Here is a 26,812-nt window from a genome sequence, read left to right on the forward strand (position 1 = left end):
ACATCAGCTTTACTAGCCCTGTCCTTTTATCCCCTTCGATGTCATGTGGGTCTCTTCCTTCCTTTTTCTCTGTTTCTTTTTCCTTATTTCTGCCTTGCTAACAGCTCATTTTTCTCACCAGCGATGATCTCCTTTTGTTTTCTCCACTCCTATCGCTCTCACCCCATTTTACTTTTCTCTTGATTGTCCCAACTTCCTTCCTTGGAACCTTTCTGTCCTCTCCTATGAGATTCCCTAGCATGTGTGTTCTCTTTCACTTCCTTTCTTCGCTGATACAGCAAGACTCATTGCCTTCAGTTACCCACCCATTTCCACCCTTTTCTCAGTCTCCATCTCTTCTGAAATCCACCTTCTTAATTTCAGACTTCGGCTACTCAACTAAAGCCCTTGAAGAAGTATCTGGGAAGTGGCAAAGCCCAAGGAGATTGCCAACTTAAATACGGTCACTGCCTTGGCCTGGAAACGGGATGGCTCACGACTCTGTGCGGTGTGTTTTAAGAGTAATCCCTTTCTGCCTGGGTGACTTTCTCCAAACTAGGAAAAATCCAGACTTACCCTAAAGCACTCTCCCTGAAACTAGAGAATCTCCTCTTCCCTTTTGACTCCAACCTAAAAAGATGACATTAAAGGCAGGAAAGAGAAATTCACACTTTATGGGAAGCCAAAAGAGACAAAGAATTCTGTAGGCAGGGCTGATTTCTCTCCTTCATCCCATCACTGTCCTTGAGTCCTGTGAGTGCCACCTCTTTCCACCTGGTACTTCCCCAAACTGCCAGCCCTTTTACTGCCAACTCTTTCCTAGATTCTAGAACTTGGGTTTCAAAGGTGTCTCTAGATATCCTTCCGATGCCTGTGACCTTTTATGTTGTCGCTTTCCCTTCTAGGGCACACTCTGTGGTGGAGTGGAACAGTTTGACTGCTGCCTCCGGAGAAGCATTTACAAGAATCCGTTTGAGTTGACGTATGTGGGACCTCGCCAGGTGAGCAGCTGATAGCCAGTGCACCAAAATCTCCTTCTGGACACTGCCACAGTGTCAAATATAACCCCTGGCAGAGCTGTTCTGGAGAACAGAGTGTATCAGGCAACTCTTTGGCAACTTTCCTGCTGTAGCCCTTCCAGCTTACTGTAAGAAAAGATTTAAACACCAAATTTAAGGGGTACAGAGATCGCCACTTCCATCTTCCTGGTTTAAAACTTTACTACCTGGGGCTCCTGGATGGCTCAGTCTTAAGTGTGGGACTCTTGATTTCAGCTCAGGTCATGACCTCAGGCTTGTGAGATCAAGCACCACATGGGGGCTCCACACTGGGCATGGAGTCTGTTTAAGATTCTCTCTTTCCCTCTCCCTCGGCCCCACCCATGTCTCCATCCCTCTCTAAAACAAAACAAAACAGAAAAAGCTTTATTACCTATATGTTGTTAACTAGGGAGTTTAGGATTATGCAGGTGCATAACATTGCTTTTTAGGGCCTCTGAACTCACCGTGTGTGACATTGCAAGGTAATTTCTTTGTTCTTGAGCCCACTTTTCTGTTTTCCCTACCTCTGTCCCCTTTTCCTTCCATTTATTATTCATTGGTTCCTTCATTCTTTTTCTCTTTTTTTTAAAAATTTTGTTCACTTATTTGACAGAGTGTCCACACAGGAGCCAGGGGAAGGCCAGAGGGAGAGGGAGCACTTGGACGTGGGGCTGAATGTGGGGCCTGATCCCAGGATCATGACCTGAACTGAAGGCAGATGTTTAATCAGCTGAGCTACCCAGGTTCCCCCTCTTTTTTTTTAAGATTTTATTTTTAAATAACTCTACACCCAACTTGGGGCTCAAACCCACAACTGAGATCAAGAGTTTCATGCTCCTCTGACTGAGCCAGCCAGGCACCCCTGTTCTTTCATTTTCTGTCCATTCTCTATACATGAGCACTGTTAGGACAGAGAATACAAAGATAATTGTCTGTATTATATTGTTCCTTAATCAGGATCATTTTAGCAAAGAAGTATATGAAATGACAGTATGATCAGTATACACCATGATTAAAGTAATCACAAAGATTTTCACAAGAGGTAGAGGATTGTAAGGAGAGTGATTAGTTTGACCCCGTATGTATTATGTATTAGCATTGAAGGAGATAATCTCTGAAAACATTTTGTAAATAGTAAAGCACTGTGTGAATGTGAGGTGTCATTTTTACCAACAATAGCCTAGGCTAGGTGAGGAAACAAGATACTAGCTTTGTTGAACACTGTGGAGGTGGGCACGGCAGGTTAACCCCTCTTTGGGGTTGAGGGAAGCCTCAGGGGGCTCAGACTTGTACCTTACCAAGGTGATTGTGAAGAACCTGTCATCGGGGACCCAAGTGGTACTCCAGTCACACTATGGCTATGGGATAGAAGAGGTGAAAATCCTCGGAAAGGAACATTAGTTACCTGGTGGCCCACACGTCAGACATGCTGCTGCTGGGGGACCTGAACACTAATCGCTTTAGTGAGGTAGGACCCCCAGGCGGAGGGGCAGGGAATGGAGCATCGTGAGCTGCTACTTCCAGGGAGCCCAGGTCCCTAAGGGGGAAGATCTCTAAGTAAAAGCTCTAAGATGCTGGCGTTGGGGACCTGGTGGACCTGGGAGTGAGACCCTGGAGATTTGGAATCCTGGAATGGGAATTCCCACTGTTGGACAGTGTTTACAGGATCACTCAGAAGCCTAGAAGTCTAGGGCAGAATGTGACACAGCACCCCACTTGTGGAACATCAGGGCCTTCCTAAACTCCTTCTCTCTGCCTCCTACCCCGTCCTTGTCTCAGCGTTGTCTTGGATACTTACCCACATTGTTCTTATGTCCTCTCTCTCTTTGACACGTGGCTTGGCAGGGATCTGGTGGCAATGAGAAGTATTTCTTTGAAATTGAGAATGTGAGTAGAGCTTGATTAACCAACCCTCACCATCTCAGTAAACCTCCTAGCTAAGAGCAGATAAAGGAGGGCGAGATAGGCAGAGGAACAGAATACAGAGAAAAGTGGGAGTCACTTTGCACTGACAAGACATCTCCCTCTACTACTGTTGACCATGCAGACTTCTTCATGCAAACTTCCTGCCACGTGACAGTTCCCTTCATCCCCAGGTGTGCATGATCTTCAATGCTGGAGAGCTAACCCTGGTGGAATATGGGAGTAATGATACCCTGGGTTCTGTACGTACTGAATTCATGAACCCCCACCTCATCAGGTAACCCCACAAGGTTCTCTAAATTTTTGAAACCCCAAAGAAGTCCCTTTTAACCTCTCACTCCTGTATCCTCAAGATTAATCTAAAAACGTCATCCCATATGGTACTTTGGGGCCCTTGCTAAACATCCCGATGACCCAAGTCCATTCTGCCTTACCTCACCCTTCGTGTTTCATGAGCGGTGTAACGAGAGATGGAAGACTATAAGAAATTGGCTTCTCTTGTTGATGTTAAGACTATTGCTATAGGTAAGACTCTCTCATAATTCTGATAACAAAACAGATGTTTCTAGTATGCTTCCATATCACAGGGGTGTGTAGAGTGGAGAATGCAGGAATCTGAGAGGCACCAGGTTAACGTATGGCCCTGCTCTCACAGAGGATATGGGAAGTGTTCTAATCCACGTATGTGAGTCTGCATCTAGCTGTATAGATACAGATAAACTGTTACGCATATCAGCTTGTCCCTATAATTGTTCATGTTCTTTAGGCATGTATCTTTGGGCTAGGAATTGTGAACTGTAGAGCGGAACCTTTAGTAAATTTATGAATTTTCCTGTTTAGACTTAGGACATAGGATAATGGACTGTTCGAACTGGAAGGGGACTTATTTTCTGTAGAGTTTAACATTGGTAGCCAGTGTTGACAAAATTTATTTGAAATTCACAAGTGTTCACATAAATAAATACATCTTATTTTACATATTAATAATTAACTCTGGGGACACCTGGGTGGCTCAGGCAGTTAAGAGCCTGCCTTCGGCTCAGGTCATGATCCCAGAGTCCTGGGATCAAGTCCCACATAAGGCTTCCTGCTCAGCAGGGAGCCTGCTTGTCCCTCTGACTTCTGCTCTCCCTGCTTGTGCACTCACCCTCTCTGACAAATAAATAAATAAAATCTTTAAAAAAATTAACTGTATCATGAAATGTTTCAAGCATGGAAAAATGTATTTAGAACAGCACAGTATTCCCTATGATGTATAGAGAATAACATACCCATATAGCCTCGTTAAGAACAAGGTCTAGAGTCAAACCTCCCCACTTCTGCAATTATACCTGGGTGATCTTAGGTCAATTTCTTAACCTTTCTGTATCTCAGTTTCCTCATCCACAAAATGGGGATAAAAATTGTACCTACCTTATATGAAAAGCACTTAGACTAATGTCTGGCACATAATAAGCACTGAATAAATGTTAGCTATTAATAATATTATTACTTGTGTACCCATACCTAGTTCTTTTTTTTAAGGAATTTATTCATTTATTTTTTTTTCATTTTATTTATTTTTTCAGTGTAACAGTATTCATTGTTTTTGCACAACACCCAGTGCTCCATGCAAAACATGCCCTCCCCATTACCCACCACCTGTTCCCCCAACCTCCCACCCCGACCCTTCAAAACCCTCAGGTTGTTTTTCAGAGTCCATAGTCTCTTATGGTTCACCTCCCCTTCCAAATTTTTTTTTTTTAATAAACATATAATGTATTTTTATCCCCAAGGGTACAGGTCTGTGAATCGCCAGGTTTACACACTTCACAGCACTCAGGATAGCACATACCCTCCCCAATGTCCATAGCCCCCTCCCCCTCTCCCAATCCCACCTCCCCCAGCAACCCCCAGTTTGTTTTGTGAGATTAAGAGTCATTTATGGTTTGTCTCCCTCCCAATCCCATCTTGTTTCATTTATTCTTCTCCTATCTCCCTAACCCCCCATGTTGCTTCTCCATGTCCTCATATCAGGGAGATCATATGATAGTTGTCTTTCTCCTATTGACTTATTTCACTAAGCATGATACGCTCTAGTTCCATCCACGTCGTCGCAAATGGCAAGATTTCATTTCTTTTGATGGCTGCATAGTATTCCATTGTGTATATGTACCACATCTTCTTTATCCATTCATCTGTTGATGGACATCTAGGTTCTTTCCATAGTTTGGCTATTGTAGACATTGCTGCTATAAACATTCGGGTACAGGTGCCCCTTGGGATCACTATGTTTGTATCTTTAGGGTAAATACCCAGTAGTGCAATTGCTGGGTCATAGGGTAGTTCTATTTTCAACATTTTGAGGAACCTCCATGCTATTTTCCAGAGTGGTTGCACCAGCTTGCATTCCCACCAACAGTGGAGGAGGGTTCCCCTTTCTCCACATCCTCGCCAGCATCTGTCATTTCCTGACTTGTTAATTTTAGCCATTCTGACTGGTGTGAGGTGATATCTCATTGTGGTTTTGATTTGTATTTCCCTGATGCCGAGTGACGTGGAGCACTTTTTCATGTGTCTGTTGGCCATCTGGATGTCTTCTTTGCAGAAATGTCTGTTCATGTCCTCTGCCCATTTCTTGATTGGATTGTTTGTTCTTTGGGTGTTGAGTTTGCTAAGTTCCTTATAGATTTTGGATACTAGCCCTTTATCTGATATGTCATTTGCAAATATCTTCTCCCATTCTGTCAGTTGTCTTTTGGTTTTGTTAACTGTTTCCTTTGCTGTGCAAAAGCTTTTGATCTTGATGAAATCCCAATAGTTCATTTTTGCCCTTGCTTCCCTTGCCTTTGCCGTTGTTCCTAGGAAGATGTTGCTACGGCTGAGGTCGAAGAGGTTGTTGCCTACATTCTCCTAAGGATTTTGATGGATTCCTTTCTCACATTGAGGTCCTTCATCCATTTGGAGTCTATTTTCGTGTGTGGTGTAAGGAAGTGGTCCAATTTCATTTTTCTGCATGTGGCTGTCCAATTTTCCCAGCATCATTTATTGAAGAGGCTTTCTTTTTTCCATTGGACATTTAAAGAATTTATTCATTTATTTGTCAGAGATCACAAGTCGGCAGAAAGGCAGGCAGAGAGAGGAGGAAGCAGGCTCCCTACTGAGCAGAGAGCCTGATGTGGGACTCGATCCCAGGACCCTGAGAACATGACCTGAGTCAAAGGCAGAGGCTTTAACCCACTGAGCCACCCAGGCGCCCCTTTTTTAAAGATTTCATTTATTTATTTGACACAGAGAGAGAGAGAGATCACAAGTAGGCACAGCGGCAAGCAGAGAAAGAGTGGAAAGCAGGCTCCCTGCCAAGCAGAGAGCCTGGTGCTGGGCTTGATTCCAGGACCCTGAGATCATGACCTGAGCTGATTTTTGAGGTCTCATTTAAGAAGTTTCCCTGGGGCACCTGACTGCCTGAGCCAGAGGAGCATGTGACTCTTTTTTTTTTTTTGAAGATTTTATTTATTTATTTGACAGACAGAGATCACAAGTAGGCAGAGAGGTAGGCGGGGGGGGGGGGGGGGGCGGGGAAGCAGGCTCCCTGCTGAGCAGAGAGCCCAGTGCGGGGCTCAATCCCAGGACCCTGGGATCATGACCTGAGCTTAAGGCAAAGGCTTAATAAACCACTGAGCCACCCAGGTGCCCCAGCATGTGACTTTTGATCTCAGGATCGTGAGTTTGAGCCCCAAGCTGGGTGTAGAGTTAAATAAATAAATAAATAAATAAATAAATAAAATTTTTAAAAAAGAAGGTTCCTACTCCCTCCTACATTTTAATATTTTTAGATTTTGCTTCTCATCTGGAATTAATTTTTGTGTGTAACGTGGGTGTGGCTCATATTTTACTTTTTCCATGTTTAACCATTTATTGGAAATCCATTCACTGATTCGTAATGTCACCTCTTATAAATCAAGTTTCCAAATACATATGTGGCTGTTCTTAAGATACCTTTACAGTTCATGAGTTTTATGTTTCATATCAGATTGTTGAGTTGTAATGGAAATGATGTAATATGGCGGCCCATGTTCCAGTGGCAGTAATGAGCTGTGAGACTTTGGACAAGTCATCCCACTACACAGGGCTCGTCTTCAATAGTGTATAAAATGACAGAGTTCTTCTCTTAACCTTTTTTCATTCGTGACCCCTTTGAGTATCTAATTAAAAGCATAGATCCTGGGATGCCTGGGTGGCTCAGTTGGTTAGGCGACTGCCTTCAGCTCAGGTTGTGATCCTCGAGTCCCACTTTAGGCTCCCTGCCTGGCAGGGAGTCTTCTTCTCCCTCTGACCCTCCCACCTCTCATGCTCTGTCTCTCTCTCTCCCTCTCAAATAAATAAATAAAATCTTTTTTAAAAAATCATAGATCCTTTCCCAGAAGAAAATACATAAACATATAATTTTGTATATAATTTCAGGGTGTTCACAGAGATGGGGTCCCACAGCTCTAGTATTCTGTGATTCTACTTAAAAATTGAGACATTGAAACATGGCTTTATGAAGTTGGCTTTTAATTAAAGGAAATTTCATTTTTAGGTTGGTCTTCCCAGTTGTAGACATTAGCTGGCATTTGGTCTTGAGCTTGAGCACGGATCAAGGCAGGACATTGCGCATTGGTAACGTATACAAATAAGAGCTGTGAAGGCGCCGTGTTCAGGAGACTCCCTGAAAGCATCCTAGCCAGTCCGTAAGTGTGCTCTTATCTTACATTGTCTGCAAAATTCACACCAAACTAAAATACTTATCCTCTGCACTTTCAGCCTGACTTTAATCAGAGGTTCCTTCTGTTTTGTCTGTGTGCCTTCTCCACTGTTTGCCCCTCGGGGCTCTTACATCATTGACACTCAAAGTGCAAGGAACTCCTTGTAGCACATATGTTCATCGAGGTCGTTTCATCCATCAGCTTTCTCTTCATGGTTGTGCTGGAACTGGGGCTCTTCCTTAATGTGCTCAGTGCTGCCTTCCAGAGGATTTCTTGAGTAAAGGATGCCCGTTGCTCTGATCTGTTCTGATCTGCTATGAGACAACTCCAAGATCCCAGAGAGGAATCTCATTTCTTGATGGATCTGGACCTTTTGAGCTAGCTACAGAGTTAAACAAAATCTCTATAATTTTAGTATAAATCTAGTATTGTAAGCATCTTAGCAAAATTATGTCATATTCCTCATACTCTACACTGATGGAACATTCTTAAAGCCCAACATAATAATTAAAGGCAAGACTTTTGCAGGCTGCCTTGTGTCTGTATATGATTATGTGGAATCTGTCTTCTTAACCCTCTCTCTTTTACTTTGTAGTGGATCTGACTGGTGGCTACAACATTGGCACCATCAGCCATGAGAGCCATGTGGATTGGCTGGAACTTAATGAAACGGGCACAAGCTTCTCTTCAGGGACTGGAAACTTCGTGTAAGAAGGGTTACTAAGGCCTTAGCCATTGAGTAGTCCATAGAGGATGTGATACTACCTGCTGCCAGGGATTGCGGGGGGCAGGATGGGCTTAATTTCTTGGTGCACTATGCCATCAACATAGCAAAAGGCACAGAAGAATCAACATGGTGTCTGTTATCACAGCCCATCTGTTAACATAGCCCATACCTTAAGAAGATGGTATTGTGATGGCACCAAAGTCAAGAGGGAAATTTGGGAGCTGGTTTCTCTTTTACTGTTCATAAGTCTGTGCCCTCGGGAGACTGCCTCACCCCTGCATGCCTGGCTGAACTTTACCCACACCTGTTGCAGCATTCCTCAGCTACACGTACCCCACAGTGTTAAGGCTGGCTTGACAGTCTCCCCCAAACTCCTTATTGACTCTGATCTCAATATGCTATCACCAAAGAGCTCAATCTTGAGGGCAAAGAGACTCTCTGGTAATTTTTCATTTCATGTTCATTGTGATGGGAAAGCCACATCGCCAATTTCCAGACCATTGAATGTGCATGGTGGCCTTACTTTTGTGATCCAGTGTGGCAACTCTGGCCCAGAGTTAAACTCTAAGAATGAAGGTCTGACCTTCAGCTAACTTAAATTTCTGGTGTAGCTCTGGGCTCACTTGGTCATCTCTTATGGGCCAGAGTCAGGATGTACCAAGTCAGCATAAACGTCGAGCATTGCAGGCTAGTAAGCTTTGAAATCCAGCATCTGCCTGAGGGGTGGGTCAGCTCACCACATTTCGTTAGAGAAATGGTCGATATCAGAAGCCACCCCATAGCCCCTTCTGATTGCGCTGTCCACCTCTTCCTTCCGCAGTTGCATCTGTACGATACTGAAAGCTGCTCTAAGATGATGATCCTCCACTTCTGCTCCTACGTGCACTGGTCCCAGGAAGTGACGGGCTGGTGGCTCAGAACCGAAACAGCCTGTGTGTGTGGTACAACATTGAGGCACCCGAGAGGGTCACCACATCCTCTATTAGGGTATGTCGGTGCCAGGGGACCTCAGACATAGTGTCCCACTGATCATTTAGGGCCCGGAGGAAACTCCAAAGGTTATTTGGTTTTCTCTGGCCCACCACCCATCATCTCTGTGATAGAGTCAGCAAGTAAAGCCTAGATCCTTCCCCACAGTGCGCTAGGCTCCAGAACCGTCCTTGTTCAGATTCCTGACATTGTATCCTGTCCTCTCTATTCCAGTGGCCCTGGGAATTCACCAGGTCATAATGAGTTCTCTTAGACTGGAAGAGCCCCCTTAGCGGGGGCAGTTCTGTCAGTTCCTGGGTGAGGATTCTCTGTTGTAAGCTGTTCAGAGCTTCTTTTTTTATGACTGAAGATCGGTCACTCTCCTGTCCTGCCAGCATCATGTATATTCCAGTGACCTTCCAGAATCTGGGAGGGAAAACAAGAGAGGCCCTGTGCTAGGTGAGGATGATTGGTGTGGATACAGAGGGAGCATGTGATAGTTCTTTTTGTCTTTTTTCTACATCTCTTCTTTCCTGCTTTTCTTTCCTCATTTTAGACTAATTAAGTTTGGCGCTTGGGGGCTGTTTTGTCCTGTTTTAAACACATTTTTCACATTTTTGCTTTGGAGGTCATACATTTGACTCCTATAGTGGTTACCCTTGGAAGTTTACCATACCCTTAAATTATTCTGAATAGTTTCAGCTTATTTAGCATCTGACCCCTGGCAAATGATACAAGGACCTGAACTTTGATTACCTCCCCTTTGCCATTATTGCCCAGTATTTTTTTATCCCCAAAGTGAGACGTCATTCTTTTCCAGCTGGAATTTGGTTACATTTACCATCATGGTGCCAGTTTCTCTGCTCACTCTTTTTGCATTGCTGACCTTTGCTCTGGAGTTACCTCCTTGAGAGAAAGTGTTTCGAAGATGAATCCTCAGTTTCTGAAAAGTACCAAAATGGAATTATCTGAAAATGTTTTTATTTGGCGTGTTCTTGAAAGAACAGTTTGACAGTTTTTCTTAGTCTTTTGCAAATATTATCATCCCATCGACTGACCCCCTTAGTTCTGAGAAGTTTATTAACAGCTCCTTGTGTTGTCTTGTTGCTTTTTAAAAAAGATTTTATTTATTTATTTGAGAGAGCAAGGGGAGGGGCAGAAGGAGAAGCAGACTCCCCACTGAGCAGGGAGGGATGGGGGGGGGCTTAATCCCATAACTCCAGAATTGTGACCAGAGCCTAATTAGGGCAGAGGCTTACCTGACTGAGCCACCCAGGCGTCCCTGTCTTGTTGGTTTTAAAGTCTTCTTTTTTCCAGCATTCTGAAGCTTCAGTACATTATGTCTGCATATAAATGTCCTCTTACTTAACCGTGCTTGGTGTGTATGTGCACGCGTGCACGCGCGCGCGTGTGTGTGTGTGTGTCCCATCTGCGAGGACACCTTGTTCCTCAGCCATGAGCTCTTTAAATGTTGCTGCTTCTCTGGAACTCTCTTTCTCACCCTCAGAACTCTAATTAGGTATGTGTTCCATTTCTTGTCCTGTCTTTGTGCCTCTAGAACCTCTTATTCTTCCTTCCTCCTTCTCGCTCCATGCACATCCTGGATAATTCCTTAAGAAACATCTTGGCAAGGGGTGCCTGGGTGGCTTGGCCCTTAAGTGTCTGCCTTTGGCTCAGGTCATGATCCCGGGGGTCCCGGGGTCCTGGGATTGAGCCCCTGCATGGTGCTCCCTGCTCAGCAGGAAGCCTGCTTCTCCCTCTCGCACTCTCCCACTCCCCTTGTTTGTTTCCCTCTCTCTCTGTCAAATAAATAAATACAATTTTTTAAAAATTATTTAAAAAAAAAGGAAACATCTTGCAAGTCAGAGGTTTACTGTCACCACTGTCTTATCTGCTATTGAAATCACCCACTGAGTTTTCTTACTTCAAATATTGAATTTTTCATACGGTTTCATTTGGTTCTTTCTCTAGTCTGCCTGGTCATTTTTTCTAGTATATTTGCTACTGAAGCGAGCACAGCCTGGCCATTTTTTATAGTTTCTTGTCTCTTGCTTAATTTTTCATTCCATCCCTTAGGTCTTTAAACATTTCACAATTCTTTCATATTCCATAACTGGTTTCTTCCATAATTGTTATTTTTAATATTGGAAATCCTTGGAGGTCCAAAAGTGCTGTAGTTATTGTTATTGTTTACTCCTTTATGGTAGTTAACTTGTATTTTGGTAGCTTTATTTTATTGGGGGGCTCACATTACACTGAATATAATTTTTAGAATCTCAAGGGCCTAACATGGGCATGTTTTCCTCTAGATATGATCAGTGTTTGCTTTTGCAGGAATCAGGCATACTAATGACTTTTGTTCCCTTTCCTGAAGAGAGGATCCCAGATTTCATGACTAACAGAATCTCAGAATCGCCCCCTCATCCTGCTGGAGGACCCCTGGTTTATTCATCCGCTGCTGTGTTTGCCATCAGGGCGACTGTACCCTTTCCACTTGCTCCCCTGTTTTTTCCTGCTCAGGTTTTAGCTTACTGGCTTTTTCCTTTTTTTTTCTTTCCTTTCCTTTTCTGTTTTTCTCTTTTTCTTTCTCTTTTTCCCTTCCTTCCTTTTCTTCCCTTCCTTCCCTCCCTACATTTCCTTTTTTTTTCCTCCCTCCCTCCTTCCCTTCCTTCCTCCCCGTGGGAGACTAGGAAGCATGCCTAGTGATTTCTTCAGGTGACCTAAGCAACAAATGTATTCAAAAGTAGGGCCCAGGTTAAAGTTGTATTTTAACAGGACTCAAGCTGGAAGCAGAAGTGATTGTACGCTTTGTCAGTTTACATCCAGGCATTAGTGCGGGCACAGCCCTGAGTGTACAGGAACCTGAGGGCATTAGTGTAGATAAGGGATTCTTACCTGCTTGAAGGAAACTAAACGCTGGGCAAACAAGGGCCACCGTCATTCCCTCAGTGTGTAAGCGCTAGGGTGGGGTAAGGCGGGGTCTGTTCTGCAGTGGAGTCGTGGAGACACTAAACTGGAATTCGGGTGGGGTGGGGGGATTGAAATTTTACAGGGTGATGTGGTAGGTCTGGAGCAGGGCGGGGGGAAGACCGAGGTGATGGTGACCGAAGGTGTGACAACTGTTGCCTGCATGCTGGATGAGGGCCTGATCGAGTTTGGAACAGCCATCGATGACGGCAGCTACACCCGGTGAGGGGCTGGGCTGATATCCCCGGGAGGTGGTGGGAGAGGCTGGGTTCTGAGGCTGGAAGACCTGACTGTTGCCTTCCTTCCTTCTCTCTTCAGGGCCACAGCCTTCTTGGAGACTCTGGAAATGACCCCAGAAACAGAGGCAATGTGGAAAACCTTGAGCAACTGGCACTCGAGGCAAGGCAGCTCCACGTCGCTGAGAGCTGAGGCAGACCAGAAGTGAGGTGTGGGCAGCTAGGAAGGATGGCCAGAGGCCATTTTCCATGGGGCGGGAGTGTGAGACGCTCCTCCCGTGCTAAGGCACCAGTCCCCTGCCATTACAACCAGTAACACCTTTCAGGTAGTTATTCCAAACATTCTTCCATCCCAGTTTATAAGATTTTTATTGCTTTTGCTTCCCCTATATAGGTACCCCTTCAGAGTTTTAGCACCCATGCCCTCCAGTCCAGGTGTTGATGTATATTTCCAAATGTGGCATAGGAGTGTAGTTAGTAGGACAGACTTGGGATTTTAGACTCTTTCAAGTTACCTGGCTCCATTTAACAGCTTGTATAACCGTGGGTTAAGTGAACCTTTCCAAACCTTGGTTTCTCAATTTCCTCTCTGTAAATGGGAGTAATGATAGCATTTACCTCCTAGGGTGGTAAAGAAGAATCATAGGGGCGGTGAAGAAAGTAGGAGAATTCTCAGTGCTCAGTAAATGTCAACTGCTGCTGTTTTGCCAGGAGTCCTCTTGGATCCTTCCTTCCCGTGGCCCCACAGCTAGACAGCCAGCTTGTCCTAGGGCCCTGACCCAGCGTCTTCAGGCTGTTGTTGTAGTCATGTGGTATGTGTCAACAGGCAGGTGATCTCTTTGAGAAGATTCGAAACCCAGAGCTGGCCCTGGAGTGCTACTGTAAAGGCAGCGCATTCATGAAAGGTACTGCCCCTACAGCCCCGCCTTCCCTGTTAGAGTCTTGCCCGAATCATCCCCCTGCACCAATTTTGTGCATCTGTTCTGGTGGATCGGCTCAGTTCTCCATCCCTCCACTTCTCACCTATTTTCTACACCCCATTTCCCTGAGTCCCATCCCTGGAAGTCTTAGCTGAGTGCCCTCTCTGTCCCTGGCAGCGGTGGAGCTGGCTCGGTTGGCATTCCCAGTGGAAGTGGTGAGCCTGGAAGAGACCTGGGGGATCATTTGGTGCAGCAGAAGCAGCTCGATGCAGCCATTAATCACTATATTGAAGCCAGGTAGAGGGGTGCAACTGAGACTGGGTGTGAGGTCCAAGGTGATGGGTCAAGTAAGGGCACCAAGGCTCCAACAGAGATGACACCATGTAGGTTGGAGTAGGCTTGAGGTGTCTCCCTACCTCTACCTGTCTTCCTCTTGCCTCATACACACAGATGCCTTTCCCAACTCTGCCAGGTGCTCCATTAAGGCAATGGAAGCTGCCCTGGGCTCCCGCCAGTGGAAGAAGGCCATTTATATATTAGATCTACAGGACCAGAACACTGCGTCCAAATACTATCCCCGCGTGGCCCAACACTATGCGTCTCTGCAGGAGTATGAGGTGAGGAAAGTCCCTTGCTGGAGCTGGAGGCAATGCAGTACAGAATGAGAAGAGAACTCAGAACCGGAAGTGGGGGCCACCTCACCAAATCCTTCTTTCTGGGTCCCAGCAGCACCAGCCACCCTGAGCGAGAAGAAAGCAGTTTTCTTCCCTTATTTCATTCCAACATAACACAAACCCCTCTCCCAGATCTATAAAGCGAGTCTCCAGCTCTCTTCTATGGAACTCCATGGGAGTTCCAATGTGGAATTGCCCTGTGTTGCAGAAGTACGAGGTCCTTTTAGGTCCTTTTAAACTGCGTGTTGTATTGTCCCCATTCTGGTCTTGGCTGTTTTTTTGTTTTTGTTTTTGTTTTTGTTTTCAAAACAGTAGAGGGTGTGAGACAAGATAGCCCTCTTTTCTTCCATGTTGGGGACTAAGGGTCCTATCCTCTCCCCACCATCCCAACTAAGGTTTGCTCTCCCCCTGCAGAGGCTCTAACGCTCTTTCTCTAATGCTCTTGCTCTCGGCCTTTTGTGTCTGCTGTCTCGAGCACAGATTGTGGAGGAGCTCTACATTAAGGGAGACCGAACAAAAGATGCAATAGACATGTACACTCGGGCCAGCCGCTGGGAGCAAGCCCACAAGGTAGAGAGTGAGGCGCAGTTCGTCCGAGGGCTCCACCTCCCTGGGGCTGTCCCTACTTTCCTTGGGCTCTGATGTCCCCTCTTCACTGGCCTCCTTGAAAGCTGAGAAAGAGCACCAAAATAGAAAAGTCTGGAGCGCTTGGATGCCTAGCCACAGGGAAAGGCAAGGATGAAGAGGCCCTTGTTCCCAACCTGTAATTCCGAAGCGAGCAGAAGAGTTTGGGAGCTGGGGAGCCCCAATTGCCCCTCCCCAAGCTGTCGTCACAGCGGCAACTTCATTCCCTGCCTGCAGCCAGAACCCGGTGGGTACGGCGGGAGCTCGGGAGTGGGAACACGCGCCCCACCACAGGGCATCTCTGGCCTTTCTGCGTGAGCAGAATATAGTTCTGACTTTGCTCCTTATGGTCTTGGAATTCCCTGGACTGACCAGGAAAGCATCCGTACACAAACCCCTGTGGTTGTTGGGAAGGTTCAGAGTTGCTGGGAACACAGGTCACCCCTGAGTCATGCTTCCCTGGCCACTCCGCAGTCCCCCTGCTTCCCTCGGAAGCGCGCCGGAGGCTACTGGGTCTCTGTGTGTCTGCAAAGCTGGCAGTGAAGTGCATGAGGCTGGAAGACGTGTCGGTGCTGTACATCACCCAGGCCCTGGAGATGGAGAAGCAAGGCAAGTACCGGAGGCGGAAGGGTGAGCCACAGCCCTAGAGGAGTCATGCAGGGAGAAGGATGCACGCTGTCTGCCTAGAAGGCAGTGATGCAGGAATCTAGGTCGAGGAGCCCTGGGGTGTCTCTCCCCTCCCCAGGCACTACATGACAGTGGAAGAGCCTGGTCTTGCCATCCCCATGTTCAAAAAGCACAAGCTGTGTGATGATATGATCCGCCTGGTAGGGAAGCACCGCCCAGATCTCCTCAGTGACACACACCTGCACCTGGGCAAGGTGAGTCCTTCTCAAGCCTCGGCCATCTCTTCCCCGAACAGGCTCCACATCCCCCTCGCCCCATCCTGACCCTCCTTTCCCCAGGAGCTGGAGGCTGAAGGCTGACTGCAGGAGGCCGAGTATCACTACCTCGAGGCTTAGGAGTGGAAGGCAACAGTGAACATGTACCGGTCCAATGGGCTCTGGGAGGAAGCCTACCGGGTAAGGAGTCCAAGTCACTCTGGGGATGCACCTGTCCCTCTTCCCCACTCTCAAGTGATGCATTCTGAACTGGTTGTGGGTCTCTCTGAAAAATGTTCATACTGACAGGCAAAATTTCACATGCGGTAGGAGGGGGTCTGTGAACTACCTGAAGTCCATCCTTGGACCCTGAGCAGGCTAACAGACCCCAAAACTGAGCCCTCTCCCTGTTCTAGTAGAAAGACCGGACCCTTGTCAAAGCTGAAGTCCGATCAGAGGGGAGTAGGGAGCAGCCATGTGGCCCTGTGTGGGAGGATTGCCAAATGGCTTTGCTTCACAGGTAGCCAAGGCTCACGGAGGAGCTAATGCCCACAAACACATGGCCTATCTGTGGGCAAAGAGCCTGGGAGGAGAGTCCGCAGTGAGACTGCTTAATAAGCTCAGACTCCTGGAAGCTGCCGTTGACCATGCCGCTGACAAATCGTGAGGCCCTAAGACTTCTCTCCACTGGCCCCTTTTGAGAAAGAGCCTCTACGTAGACAAGGAAGATTGCTGTATAGCTGAGAAGTGTTTCTGAAAACGGAGGCAGGAGTGAAGAAATCCTTGGAAGAACGTGATGGAGAGGCAAGGAATGAATCAATCGCTCTGCCCTTGCTCCCCAGGGACTCAGAACAGTGTTTAGCTGTTCTAAGAAGATGGAACGTGATCAGCTTTTTTCCTTCTTTTTCAAAAAGACCTTTTTAAGTAATTACTATACCCAGTGTGGGGCTTGAACTCAACCCGAGATCAAGGGTCACTCATTCTACAGACTGAGCCAGGCAGGTGCCCCAGAGAGAAGAGCTTTTAAAGCTAAGGTGCACTAAGCCAGTAATTGACTTCTGAGTGATGGAAGTGTGCTTCTGTTAAATGCAAAAAGAACTTTTCTTAAGCAAATGTTACAAAGACCAGTAATAATCCTGCATTGAGTCAGATGGCTGAGGGTAGTCTTAATGTTTTAGAGAGACAGTTTTTCTGCTAGTATAGATGTGACTCAGGAGGAAGTGGTGAAGAACCCAGAGCCCTTGCTCCTGAGGAAGAGTAGTTCTGTGAGGCTAACTGCGGTCCCCTGCCTCACGCCCATCCCATTCCCTTATGACCACTAGTCGCAGGAAGCACAGGCTTTTCCAAGTGTCCCCGGACCCACGTCCTCTTTACATGTGTGTGTGCTTCTGTATCACTTCATATGGACTGTCTTCTCAATCTGTCTTTCCCTCCCCCGGTCCTGTCTCTGCCCTTTCTGTTTTCTCCTGCCCTGTTCCTCCTCTTATAAAATGAAAGTACTACTCTGAAAGACAACCTGAGGGTTTTGAAGGGGCGGAGGGCGGGAGGTTGGGAACCAGGTAGAGGGTAATAGAGAGGGCATGTATTGCATGGAGCACTGGGTGTGGTGCTAAAACAATGAGTACTGTTATGCTGAAAATAAATAAAAAAAAAAGAAATGGGAAAAAAAATGAAAGTACTAAGTAGGCAGACCTTACCTACACCTTCCATTTCAGCTCATGGGAATTTGCTTTTGAACTCTCTCGGCTGGACCTCAAGCATAAAACCCCTGAGATTCATGTCCGATATGCTATGTACCTGGAGGATGAGGTATGGATGTGCTCCTTCTCCCTTGCTTTTGACCTTGAACTCCTCCTCTCACGGCTGCCATGATGGCAATCTGCTTCTGATCATGTGTGGCTGCACTTCTGTCCCTACAGGGTAAATCTGAAAAGGCTGAATGAAGCTGAATTCATCAGTGCTGGTAATCCCAAGGAAGCAGCCCTCATGTGAGTTACCCATCAATTCCTTACTCCCGTCCTCCCAACCACAGCCCCAGGACCTGGCATTGCCACCTTCACCTGATCCTGGTACCAATAAAGCTTCTACCCCCTGTGACATGGCTGTTTGTCTCCCACTACTGAGGCCTCAGTCCTGTACTGAGCCTCCCCTGTGTCCTCTTCTGGGAGCAGGTTCGTCCATAACCAGGATTGGGAGGCAGCTCAGCGTGTGGCTGAGGCTCACGATCCTGACAGTGTCGCCGAGGTGCTTGTGGGGCAGGTCCGGGGGGCCTTGGAGGAGGACTTTCCAAAAGCAGAAGTGCTGCTGCTTCAGGCCCAGGGACCAGGCCTGGCCCTCAATTATTATAAGGTAGGGCACCGGATTCAGGGCCATGAGGGGGAGGGGGAGAGAGTGTAAGAACCCACAGAGCACTACACTAACCAATACTACTGGGAAAGATCCAGAGAGTTAGCAATGGAGAGGGGGAAGGAGACAAGAAGGAGGAGAGAGGTCCAAGGACCTAGGGATCCGTGGCCCATAGTGTACAGCACCTGTGTGGCAGTGGGAAGGTGTCATGCCGGCCTCTGCCTTCCTGATACCTGGAAATCTGAGCAGGAGGCTGGATTATGGAGTGATGCCCTGTGGGTCTGCAAGGACTATGGCCGGGCCAGCTGGAGGCTCTGCAGGAAGAGTAGGAGCGGGAGGCTACCAAGAAAGGGGCCAGATATGACGCCGGGAGGCAGCAAGTGTCAGCAGGGCTGGAGGGTGGGTCACAAGGTATGCACCGGATAGGCCCCGCTGCCCAGCCTGTTCTGGTCACGTGTACTCTCATCTTAGGGGCATGGAGGGGCTCGTGGACCAAGCTCGCCAGTGGGAGCAGGCTGGGGAGTATAGCCGTGCTGTCAACTGCTACCTCAAGGTGTGGGACTCAGGCAGCAGCAGCCTGGTGGAAAAGTGCTGGATGAAGGTGAGGCGGGCCACACCCTTTTTGGCCATCTACTTCCCAGACTGCTCTCACAGCCAGCATTCCTCCTCAGACATTGCTTTTTCCTCCTGGGCCTCTCATTTTCACTCAGGCAGCAACGTTCCTGCTGAGTGCTTGCTAGATGCTAGAGCCAGAACTTTGAAAACTGTAAAAAGGGATCTAAGGCAGAACCCCTAACAGCCTGAAGTTGGGGGAAGTTGGACCACTGTGGCTCAACTAATTGAGAAGCTCGGTGAAAACTAAAGGATGTGACTTGAAGTGGAGTTCAGAGGAGGGTGAAGTCTCGACTGAGAGGGAGGGAGGCTTAGTGAGGGAGGGGGTAGACCTGGGACCAGAGCTGGAAGGGCAAATCCAGAGGCCAGAACTGGGGCCAGATGGAAGCCAGGAAGAAAGCAGAGGCTCCTCCTCTACATAGAAGCTCCTGAAAAGAAGAATCTAGCCAGTGAAGCCAAGTCAGTAGGTTTCATCAATTCCTAAGCATATATATAATCACATATTATTTTCTTAGAAATTGGGTTGCATGTGAAGTTTTTTTTAAAGATTTTATTTATTTATTTGACACACAGAGAGAGATAACAAGTAGGCAGAGAGGCAGGCAGAGAGAGAGGTGGAAGCAGGCTCCCTGCTGAGAAGAGAGCCCGATGCGGGGCTCGATCCCAGGACCCTGAGATCATGACCCAAACCGAAGGCAGAGGGTTAACGCAGTGAGCCACCCAGGAGCCCCTGAATGTGAAGTTTTAAATGATGTATCTGGGGTACGTGGGTGACTTGGTGGGGAAAGCATCTGACTCTGAATTTTCGGCTCAGCACATGATCTCAGGGTTGTGAGATCAAGTTCTGCATTGGGCTCTGCACTGGTTGCGGAATCTGCCTTAGATTCGCTCTTCTTCTCCCGCTGCCCCTCCCCACTCATGCTGTCTGAAACAAAAAATAACAAAAAATAAGTAAATGATGCATCTTTGATCCCAAGAAATATGGTATTAGGAGTTTGAGGGGGATATGGAGTCAGCGCCGCCGATCCCAGGTCTGAAGGTCTACTTCCACCTGGCAGCTTCCAAGGGGGCTGTGGCCAGAGTGAGTCACGTGACATGACTCCCTCCTCTGAGACCCCACCCCAGGAAGCTGTAGGTGGGGTTTGGAGCCCCAAACCTGGCTTCAGGGCCCCTTCCTCGCATTCCATCCCTTTGCAGGACACCAAATATTCCTTCACCCTCCGTTCCCCACCTCCAGCACACGAGTGGTCTTTCTAGGTGGAGATCAATTATTGCCCCTTTATTTAGAGAAATTACAGACCCATTCCCACCCTCTCTCCCTCCAGGTAGAGAGGCCTTGAAGCTCTTTGACTGCTGAGGGTGCAGGTATCGGAGGCAGTGGCTGAGCAGGAAAGAAGCCAGAAAAGGGGCAGGTCAGTGAAATCTTGAACCAGACAGTAAATAATGGGGATGAATCCCTTCTCATCTTTCAGCTTCAGGCCTCTAAACTTGGCCTGTTTGGGAGTATTTTGTGTGTGGTCCCTAGGAGACATGTTTTTTTTTGGGGGGGGGTCATTTTAATATTTACAAGAAATAAATCAGCAGAACAAGATTATATCAGATAGGCTGTGTAGAGTAGCTGCGGCTTATAAAACATACCAGTAATTTGTACCTGGTGAGTATAAAGAAAACCAAGTCAGGATTCAGATGTCTTTACAACCAAGGGAGTACACAGGGCATCAACAAATTAGAGGACAAAAAAATTCACATTTTCTACATTAAAAAAAAAATTTACAGATCTCACAAATGTCTTTGAAGACAAAGAAAAAGCCAAAAGACAAAGAAAAAGTCCTCTGAAGGGTGGGAAAGAAGAAGAAATCTGAAACGGAATTCTAAATGTAAAAAGAGTTTTACTTCACAAGACCAATTTTCTTGGCTTCTGTTTCATATATCAACAATCTCCACATTTTGACTATAAAAACTTCTGCTTCTTCATCAAGTACCATGGCAACATTCTAGGAGATGTGTTTTGAGTAGCCCTTGCAATCTTTAGACAGACCTTGTCTGAGCCTCTCCCTAGGGGAGCTGTGTTTGAGTCTCTTCTTAACGGGACTGTGATGGGTTCTCGCAGAGGGACTGAGATGGGTTTTGCCATGCCAACTGTACTGGTCCCTTTCAAAGTGGCTCTGTTGGCTCTGCTCAGAAGGACTGTGTCTGTTCCTCTCAGAGAGATTGCGTCCACTTCTTTCAGAGGGACTACAGTGAGTTCTCTCTGAGAAACTGCGACCTCTCCTCTCAGAGGTCCTGTGCTGTCTTCTCTCAAAAGGACTGTGTCCTCTCACCTCTAAGGGACTGTGATGAGTTCTCTGAAAGAGATTGCGACTGCTCCTCTCAAGGGGAATATGACATCTCCTCTCAGAGGGACTGCGACATCTCCTCTCAGAGGGACTCTGATGGCTCCTCTCAGAGGGACTCTGATGGCTCCTCTCTGAGGGACTGTGATGGCTCCTTTCAGAGGGACTTCGATGGCTCCTCTGAGAAGGACTTTGATGGCTCCTCTCAGAGGGACTGTAATGTCTCTTCCAAGGAAGACTCTGATGGCTCCTCTTGGAGGGACTGAGATAACTCTTTAGGGAAGGATTTTGATGGCTCCTCTCAGAGGGACTGTGATGGCTCTTTAGAGAAGGACTTCGAAGGCTCCTCTCAGAGAGACCGTGATGGCTCTTTAGGGACGGACTTAGGTGGCTCCTCTCAGAGGGACTGTGATATCTCTTCCGAGGAAGACTTTGGTGGCTCCTCTCAGAGGGACTGTAATGGCTCTTCCAAGGAAGACTCTGATGGCTCCTCTCGGAGGGACTGTGATAGCTCCTTAGGGAAGGACTTTGATGGCTCCTCTCAGAGGGACTGTGATGTCTCTTTAGAGAAGGACTTTGAAGGCTCCTCTCAGAGAGACCGTGATGGCTCTTTACGGAAAGACTTCGGTAGCTCCTCTCAGAGGGACTGTGATGTCTCTTCCGAGGAAGACGTCGGTGGCTCCTCTCAGAGGGACTGTAATGGCTCTTCTGAAGAAGGCTTCGGTGGCTCCTCTCAGAGGGACCGTGATGGCTCTTTACGGAAGGACTTCGGTGGCTCCTCTCAGAGGGACCATGATGGCTCTTCCGAGGAAGACTTCGGTGGCTCCTCTTAGAGGGACTGTGATGGCTCATCTGAAGGCGGCTTTGGTGGATCCTCTCAGAGGGACCATGATGTCTCTTTAGAGAAGGACTTCGAAGGCTCCTCTCAGAGAGACCGTGATGGCTCTTTACGGAAAGACTTCGGTAGCTCCTCTCAGAGGGACTGTGATGTCTCTTTAGAGAAGAACTTTGATGGCTCCTCTCAGAGGGTCTGTGATGGCTCCTTTCAGAGGAATTACATGGGGTTCTCTCCCTTAAGAAGCTATGGTGGTTTTGCTTCTTGGGTGTGAGTGTCTCTTTAAGGTGACTGTGTGAGGTTCTCTTAAGTGAACCATGTAGATTTCTCCCTCTGACTTGAACTTTGGTTCCTATTTTGGAGCTCTTGGACTCCTGGCTAGAGATTTCACATCTGTAGGAGTTTTTCTTACCTTTGCTGCTATTGTCGTTTTGAAGAATAACCACAGTCTGTCCGACTGAAGTGGTTTTGAAAATAGCACTTCTTTGGGAAACCATGTTCTTGGGTAGTTGGGTATGTTTAAGTTGGAAAGAGCTACCTCTTTTTGGTTGATGAGCTGATCTGAATTGCTGTATTTCTTCCCATAACATCTTCTCCTTCTTAGTGGTGATGTCTGTTGGCTTTAGCTTAGCAACTGACATCCTCTCTCTTTTGATATCTCTCGATGAGGAATAATCTCTGGCTTTTTGTTTTGGATCGTGGTTTTTGCTTGAACACAAATGGTCTGGCCTTGACCTGTCCTCAGGCTTCTGTCCAGCAAAACCCATAATTCTGTGTGCCGTCTGGAATGCTTTCTTTAGACCTTGAAAAAGCAGTGGAATGAATTTGGGTTGGGGGGGTTTCTTAGATTGTCTTTTTGAAGAGGCAGTAGTTGTCTGAGATGCTCCATTCCTCTTCCTTCTTAACTGGGCTGGTAAATCCCGAGGACGACTCCGTATTGTGGTTCTACCATTTGTATAGAACTCTGTGTTTTGTGTCCTGCCTTCCATAGTGATTCTTTTCTTTGGGTATTTTGAACTACGGGTCTTTTTGGTTCTCCTTTTAGACCATTTTTCATCCTGATGGCTTTCAGAGTCACTCTCTGGTAGAGAGTGAACTTGAGTAAACTCATAGCGCCCTGGCCCTCCAACTGTCATCTTTCCTGCTAGGGCAGGGATCCTATACTGTCTTTGCCTGATGTGGACTTGTACAGGAGCAGGAGATGGGGAAGATACAGACTGGAAATCCATTGTAGAAGTAGGACTCTTGGAAGCTCGAGTGTAGACTTTAGCTTTCCTTAGTGATGGTGATATAGAACTCCTTGATGTGATGGATCTGTCTCTTCTGTGATGCTTTGGGACTTGGGATCTTTTCCTAGTTCGCATCCTAAAGCCAAGATGCAACCTAATCTCTCCGTGGTCTTTGGGAGTGCTTACAAGGTGGAGCTGTGGGTAGATAAGAAGGTAAGGCCGCAACGTGCCCTGTAATTTATGACAGCAATTAAGTCCTACACATCGGCCACACTGTAGGCGCATAGGGTATTTTAAAACCAGACCTGAAGTTAGAGGTGGAGGTACATGGGGGAGTATTTGACTCCTTAACAGTTTTGCTGCTACTTTTAGCTTCAGATCTTGTAGCAACTGGAACTGTTCTGACAAGTCAGTCTTGGCCTGGGGAAGATAACTTGGCTCGAGACAGTGTTGGGACTCAAAAATCCTTGTCTGTGAACTCTGTGAGTTCTCACTCTCTTCCATTGGAACAGAATCTTTCCTAGTGAAAAGTGTATGGAAGGAAGACTCTAAATTTACTGGGACAGGAGGCTGGCCCTCTGTACACGAAACAGGCACGTGCTGAATGACTTCCTGGGATATATCACTAAGCTTCGAACTTTTCTTTATTTTTGTGCTAGGGCCAGAGTATTGCTGTATTATGGAGGACATGAAGCTACGTGTCCACGTCCTTAAGGCTATTCTTTGTTCGTGACCATGATATGAAGTGTGTCTCTGAATGTAGTTTTTGGACACTGAAGTCTGAGAAATAATACTTTGACTCTTCTCTAGCAGACTCTTGGAAAGTTGCATCAGTTCCGCAGGAACCCCAAATAAATTCTGAATAGATTGACAGATATCTGCAGTGGCTCTTCCCGTTAAAGATGTTTGAGAACAAAGGTTCCTTTCCATAGTGGTTCCCAAGACATTCCCTAACACTAGCATATTGGAGAGATATCTTCTGGGTAGTCGCTGTCTCCAGGAGTGATTCTCCCAGACATTCTGTTGTCTGCTCAAGACAGACCAGTTAAGGCCTCTTCGAGTTCCTGATCCTGACTGGAAGGTCCTAGATGGTGATCTCCAGCTTTGCAGTGGATGTTGGGATAGGCGCTGGAGTGAATTCTCTAGCTTCCCCACCGGCTTCTTATCAGTCCTCTTAGATATGACACCCACTCCTGGGATCTCAAAATGTGGGGTTTCTACAATGTTAGCTGTCTTATCAGAGGGTTGATTGTGAAGAGACAACGGAAGGGTTGAAGTTTGTATCATAGCAGAGTCTAGAAAGTATTCTTCAGACTGCAAAATATCTGTCCCAAAGTTTTTTATATCCAAGGCCCTTGACACTTCTGGCATCTCCAAATCACAAAGGCTTCCTAATTCAGATGCTTCGGCAGAGCTTGAGATGAGCGAGTTTGAGGAGTTCTGTAGAAATCTAGAGAAATAATTCCCTATTTGTAACTCCTCTGTTGAAATAAAATCCTCAGATGCCCTCTTCTGATATACCTGTACTAGATTCAAATCCTCACATTGCATGATTTGAGGAGGCCCTATATTTATCCCCATTACTTTCCCAGCCTGAAGCCCTTGTTCATGAATGAACACTGTAGATTCCTGCAAAGTAAATGCTAGCTGTGAGAGTGATTCTGAAGATTTCTCTTCAGTATTTGGCCTCAGAGTTAGTTCTACAGGTTCTTCCATTTCTTGAAGGTGTGGCCTTGGGAAGAAATCCAAACAATCTATTACTTCAGTAGCTGATCCTAAGGAGACTCCTAGTGGTTCTACAATCTGAGGAATTGGTAGTGGTGCTAATTCCTCAGAATTTACAGTTTGAAGTGGTGGCCCTGGGATTAACACAGTCTTTACAATTTGAAACCCTGTGGACTTCGTTATATCCAAAATTTGGTGGCTTGGCTCTGTGGTTAATTCCTTTGATTTTACACTTTGCAACCATAGCCCTGAGGTAGACTCGGAAGGTCTCACATCTTGTACTTTTGGAGTCAGTTTAACGTAGTCTACCATTTGAGAGGTTCCCCCTGGTGTTAATGCTACAGAAGTTACAACCTGAAGTGGTGGCCCAGGAGTCACTTTCCCATATTCAACAACCTTGGGGGGGCTTACTGAGGTTATTCCTATTGGTTGAGCAGCTTGAAGCTGTGTCTTTGTAGATCCTGTGACTTGATCTAGCGGCTTTGGACTAATCCTCATAAACTCTGTAATTTGACCCTGTAGTCCTGGAGCTATCTGTGAATATTTCATACTTTGATTCTGTGACTGTGTCAGCCCCATTGGTCCATCCCCTTGCTGCCATGTCTCAGATGTGAGCTCTACAGATTCTGCATGTCCTGTAACTTGACCTCTTTGCCTTGGGGACAAATCTAAAGAGTCCTCCCTTTGAAGCCATTGCTTAGAGGTTGAAGCCACAGATTCCGGAACTCGATATCTTAGCCTTGGTGTCATCTCTGAAGATTCTGGGACGTGATGTAATGACTTTGTAGTCAGTGCTTCTGATTCTTCCCTTCGCAGTCTTTTCTTGGAGATCACCTCCACAAAGGGAGGATTGGGCCTTGGAGCGCTCTCTGTATATCCAGTGGTTTTACTTATTGGCTTTGGGGTCATGCCAAAGGGAGGATTGGGCCTCGGAGCGCTCTCTGTATATCCAGTGGTTTTACTTATTGGCTTTGGGGTCATGCCAAGGAGTTCCTTCTCTGTTGGCCTTGCCTTGGAGGTCAACCCCATAGTTTCTGTAGTGTGATGCTTGGGCTTTGGTGCCATCTCTTCAGATCCTGTAACTTCCTGCACTGACCTTGTATGTGATTCCCCCAAGTCCTTAACTTGAGGCCATGACTGAGAGAGCAACTCTAGTGTTTCTGGGATTTTCTTTAAGGTTAATTCCAAGGATTCAGAGCCTTGATTCCTTAGCACGTGAGTCAGATCATCAGATTCTGGTACTTGAAGATCTAGCCTTAGAGGCACTCCTGGAGATTCCATGGTTTTACTTGTTGACTTTGGGGTCAACCCCATAGAGTTTTCTACAGTTTCATTGCCTTGATGTGCCAACCTTTCTGTGGTATGATAAACTGGTACTGAAATCAAATTTACAGACTTGGAGACTTGATGCTTTGGTGTTGGGATCACCAAATTCACAGATTTAGGGACTTGAGGCTTTGGTGTTGGGATCATCTCTGCACCTTCTACAAATTGATGCCCTGGCCTAGGGATTATCTCAGAGGAGTCTGTGATTTGATAGCTCCTCTTTGGAGTTAGTTCCTCAGATTTTGTTCTTTGAAGCAGTGACCCCGATAGTAACTCTACAGATTTTATATCTTGTTGCAGAGATGCTGAAGACAATTTCACATGTTTTATACTTTGCAACTTTGCTTCTGGAGGAAACTCCAAAGGTTTCTCACCCTGTCGTTGTGATTCTGGAGACAAATTTGAAAATTTAACACTACTCAACATGGGTCCTGGTATGAACTTCTTAGTTGGCTCTGGTGCCAACACTATTGATTTCATACCGTGCCATCCTGAAGTCAGCTCTTGGCAATTCATACCTTGCTGTTGGGACCCTGGTGTCAACTCTACAGATTTCCCATCTTGAAAACATAGTTCCGGTGCAAAGACCTCAGAATTAACACTTGGGGACCTTAGGCATGATGGAAACCCTGAAGAATTAGCACCTTGAGGCTGTAGCTGTAGGTTTGACTTCAAAGATGTCACATCTTGAGAACATGGCTCTGATTCAAACACCACAGATTTCTGCCCGAGGCAAGAA

At 46.6% G+C, this 26,812-nt stretch overlaps 1 pseudogene; it reads left to right on the top strand.

The window, feature by feature from the left end:
- LOC123926550 overlaps window positions 1-26,812 on the top strand; it is a 49,011-nt pseudogene that overhangs the window by 7,653 nt on the left and 14,546 nt on the right.

This window comes from Meles meles, chromosome 16, assembly GCF_922984935.1.
Source record: "Meles meles chromosome 16, mMelMel3.1 paternal haplotype, whole genome shotgun sequence".
NCBI lineage: Eukaryota > Metazoa > Chordata > Mammalia > Carnivora > Mustelidae > Meles > Meles meles.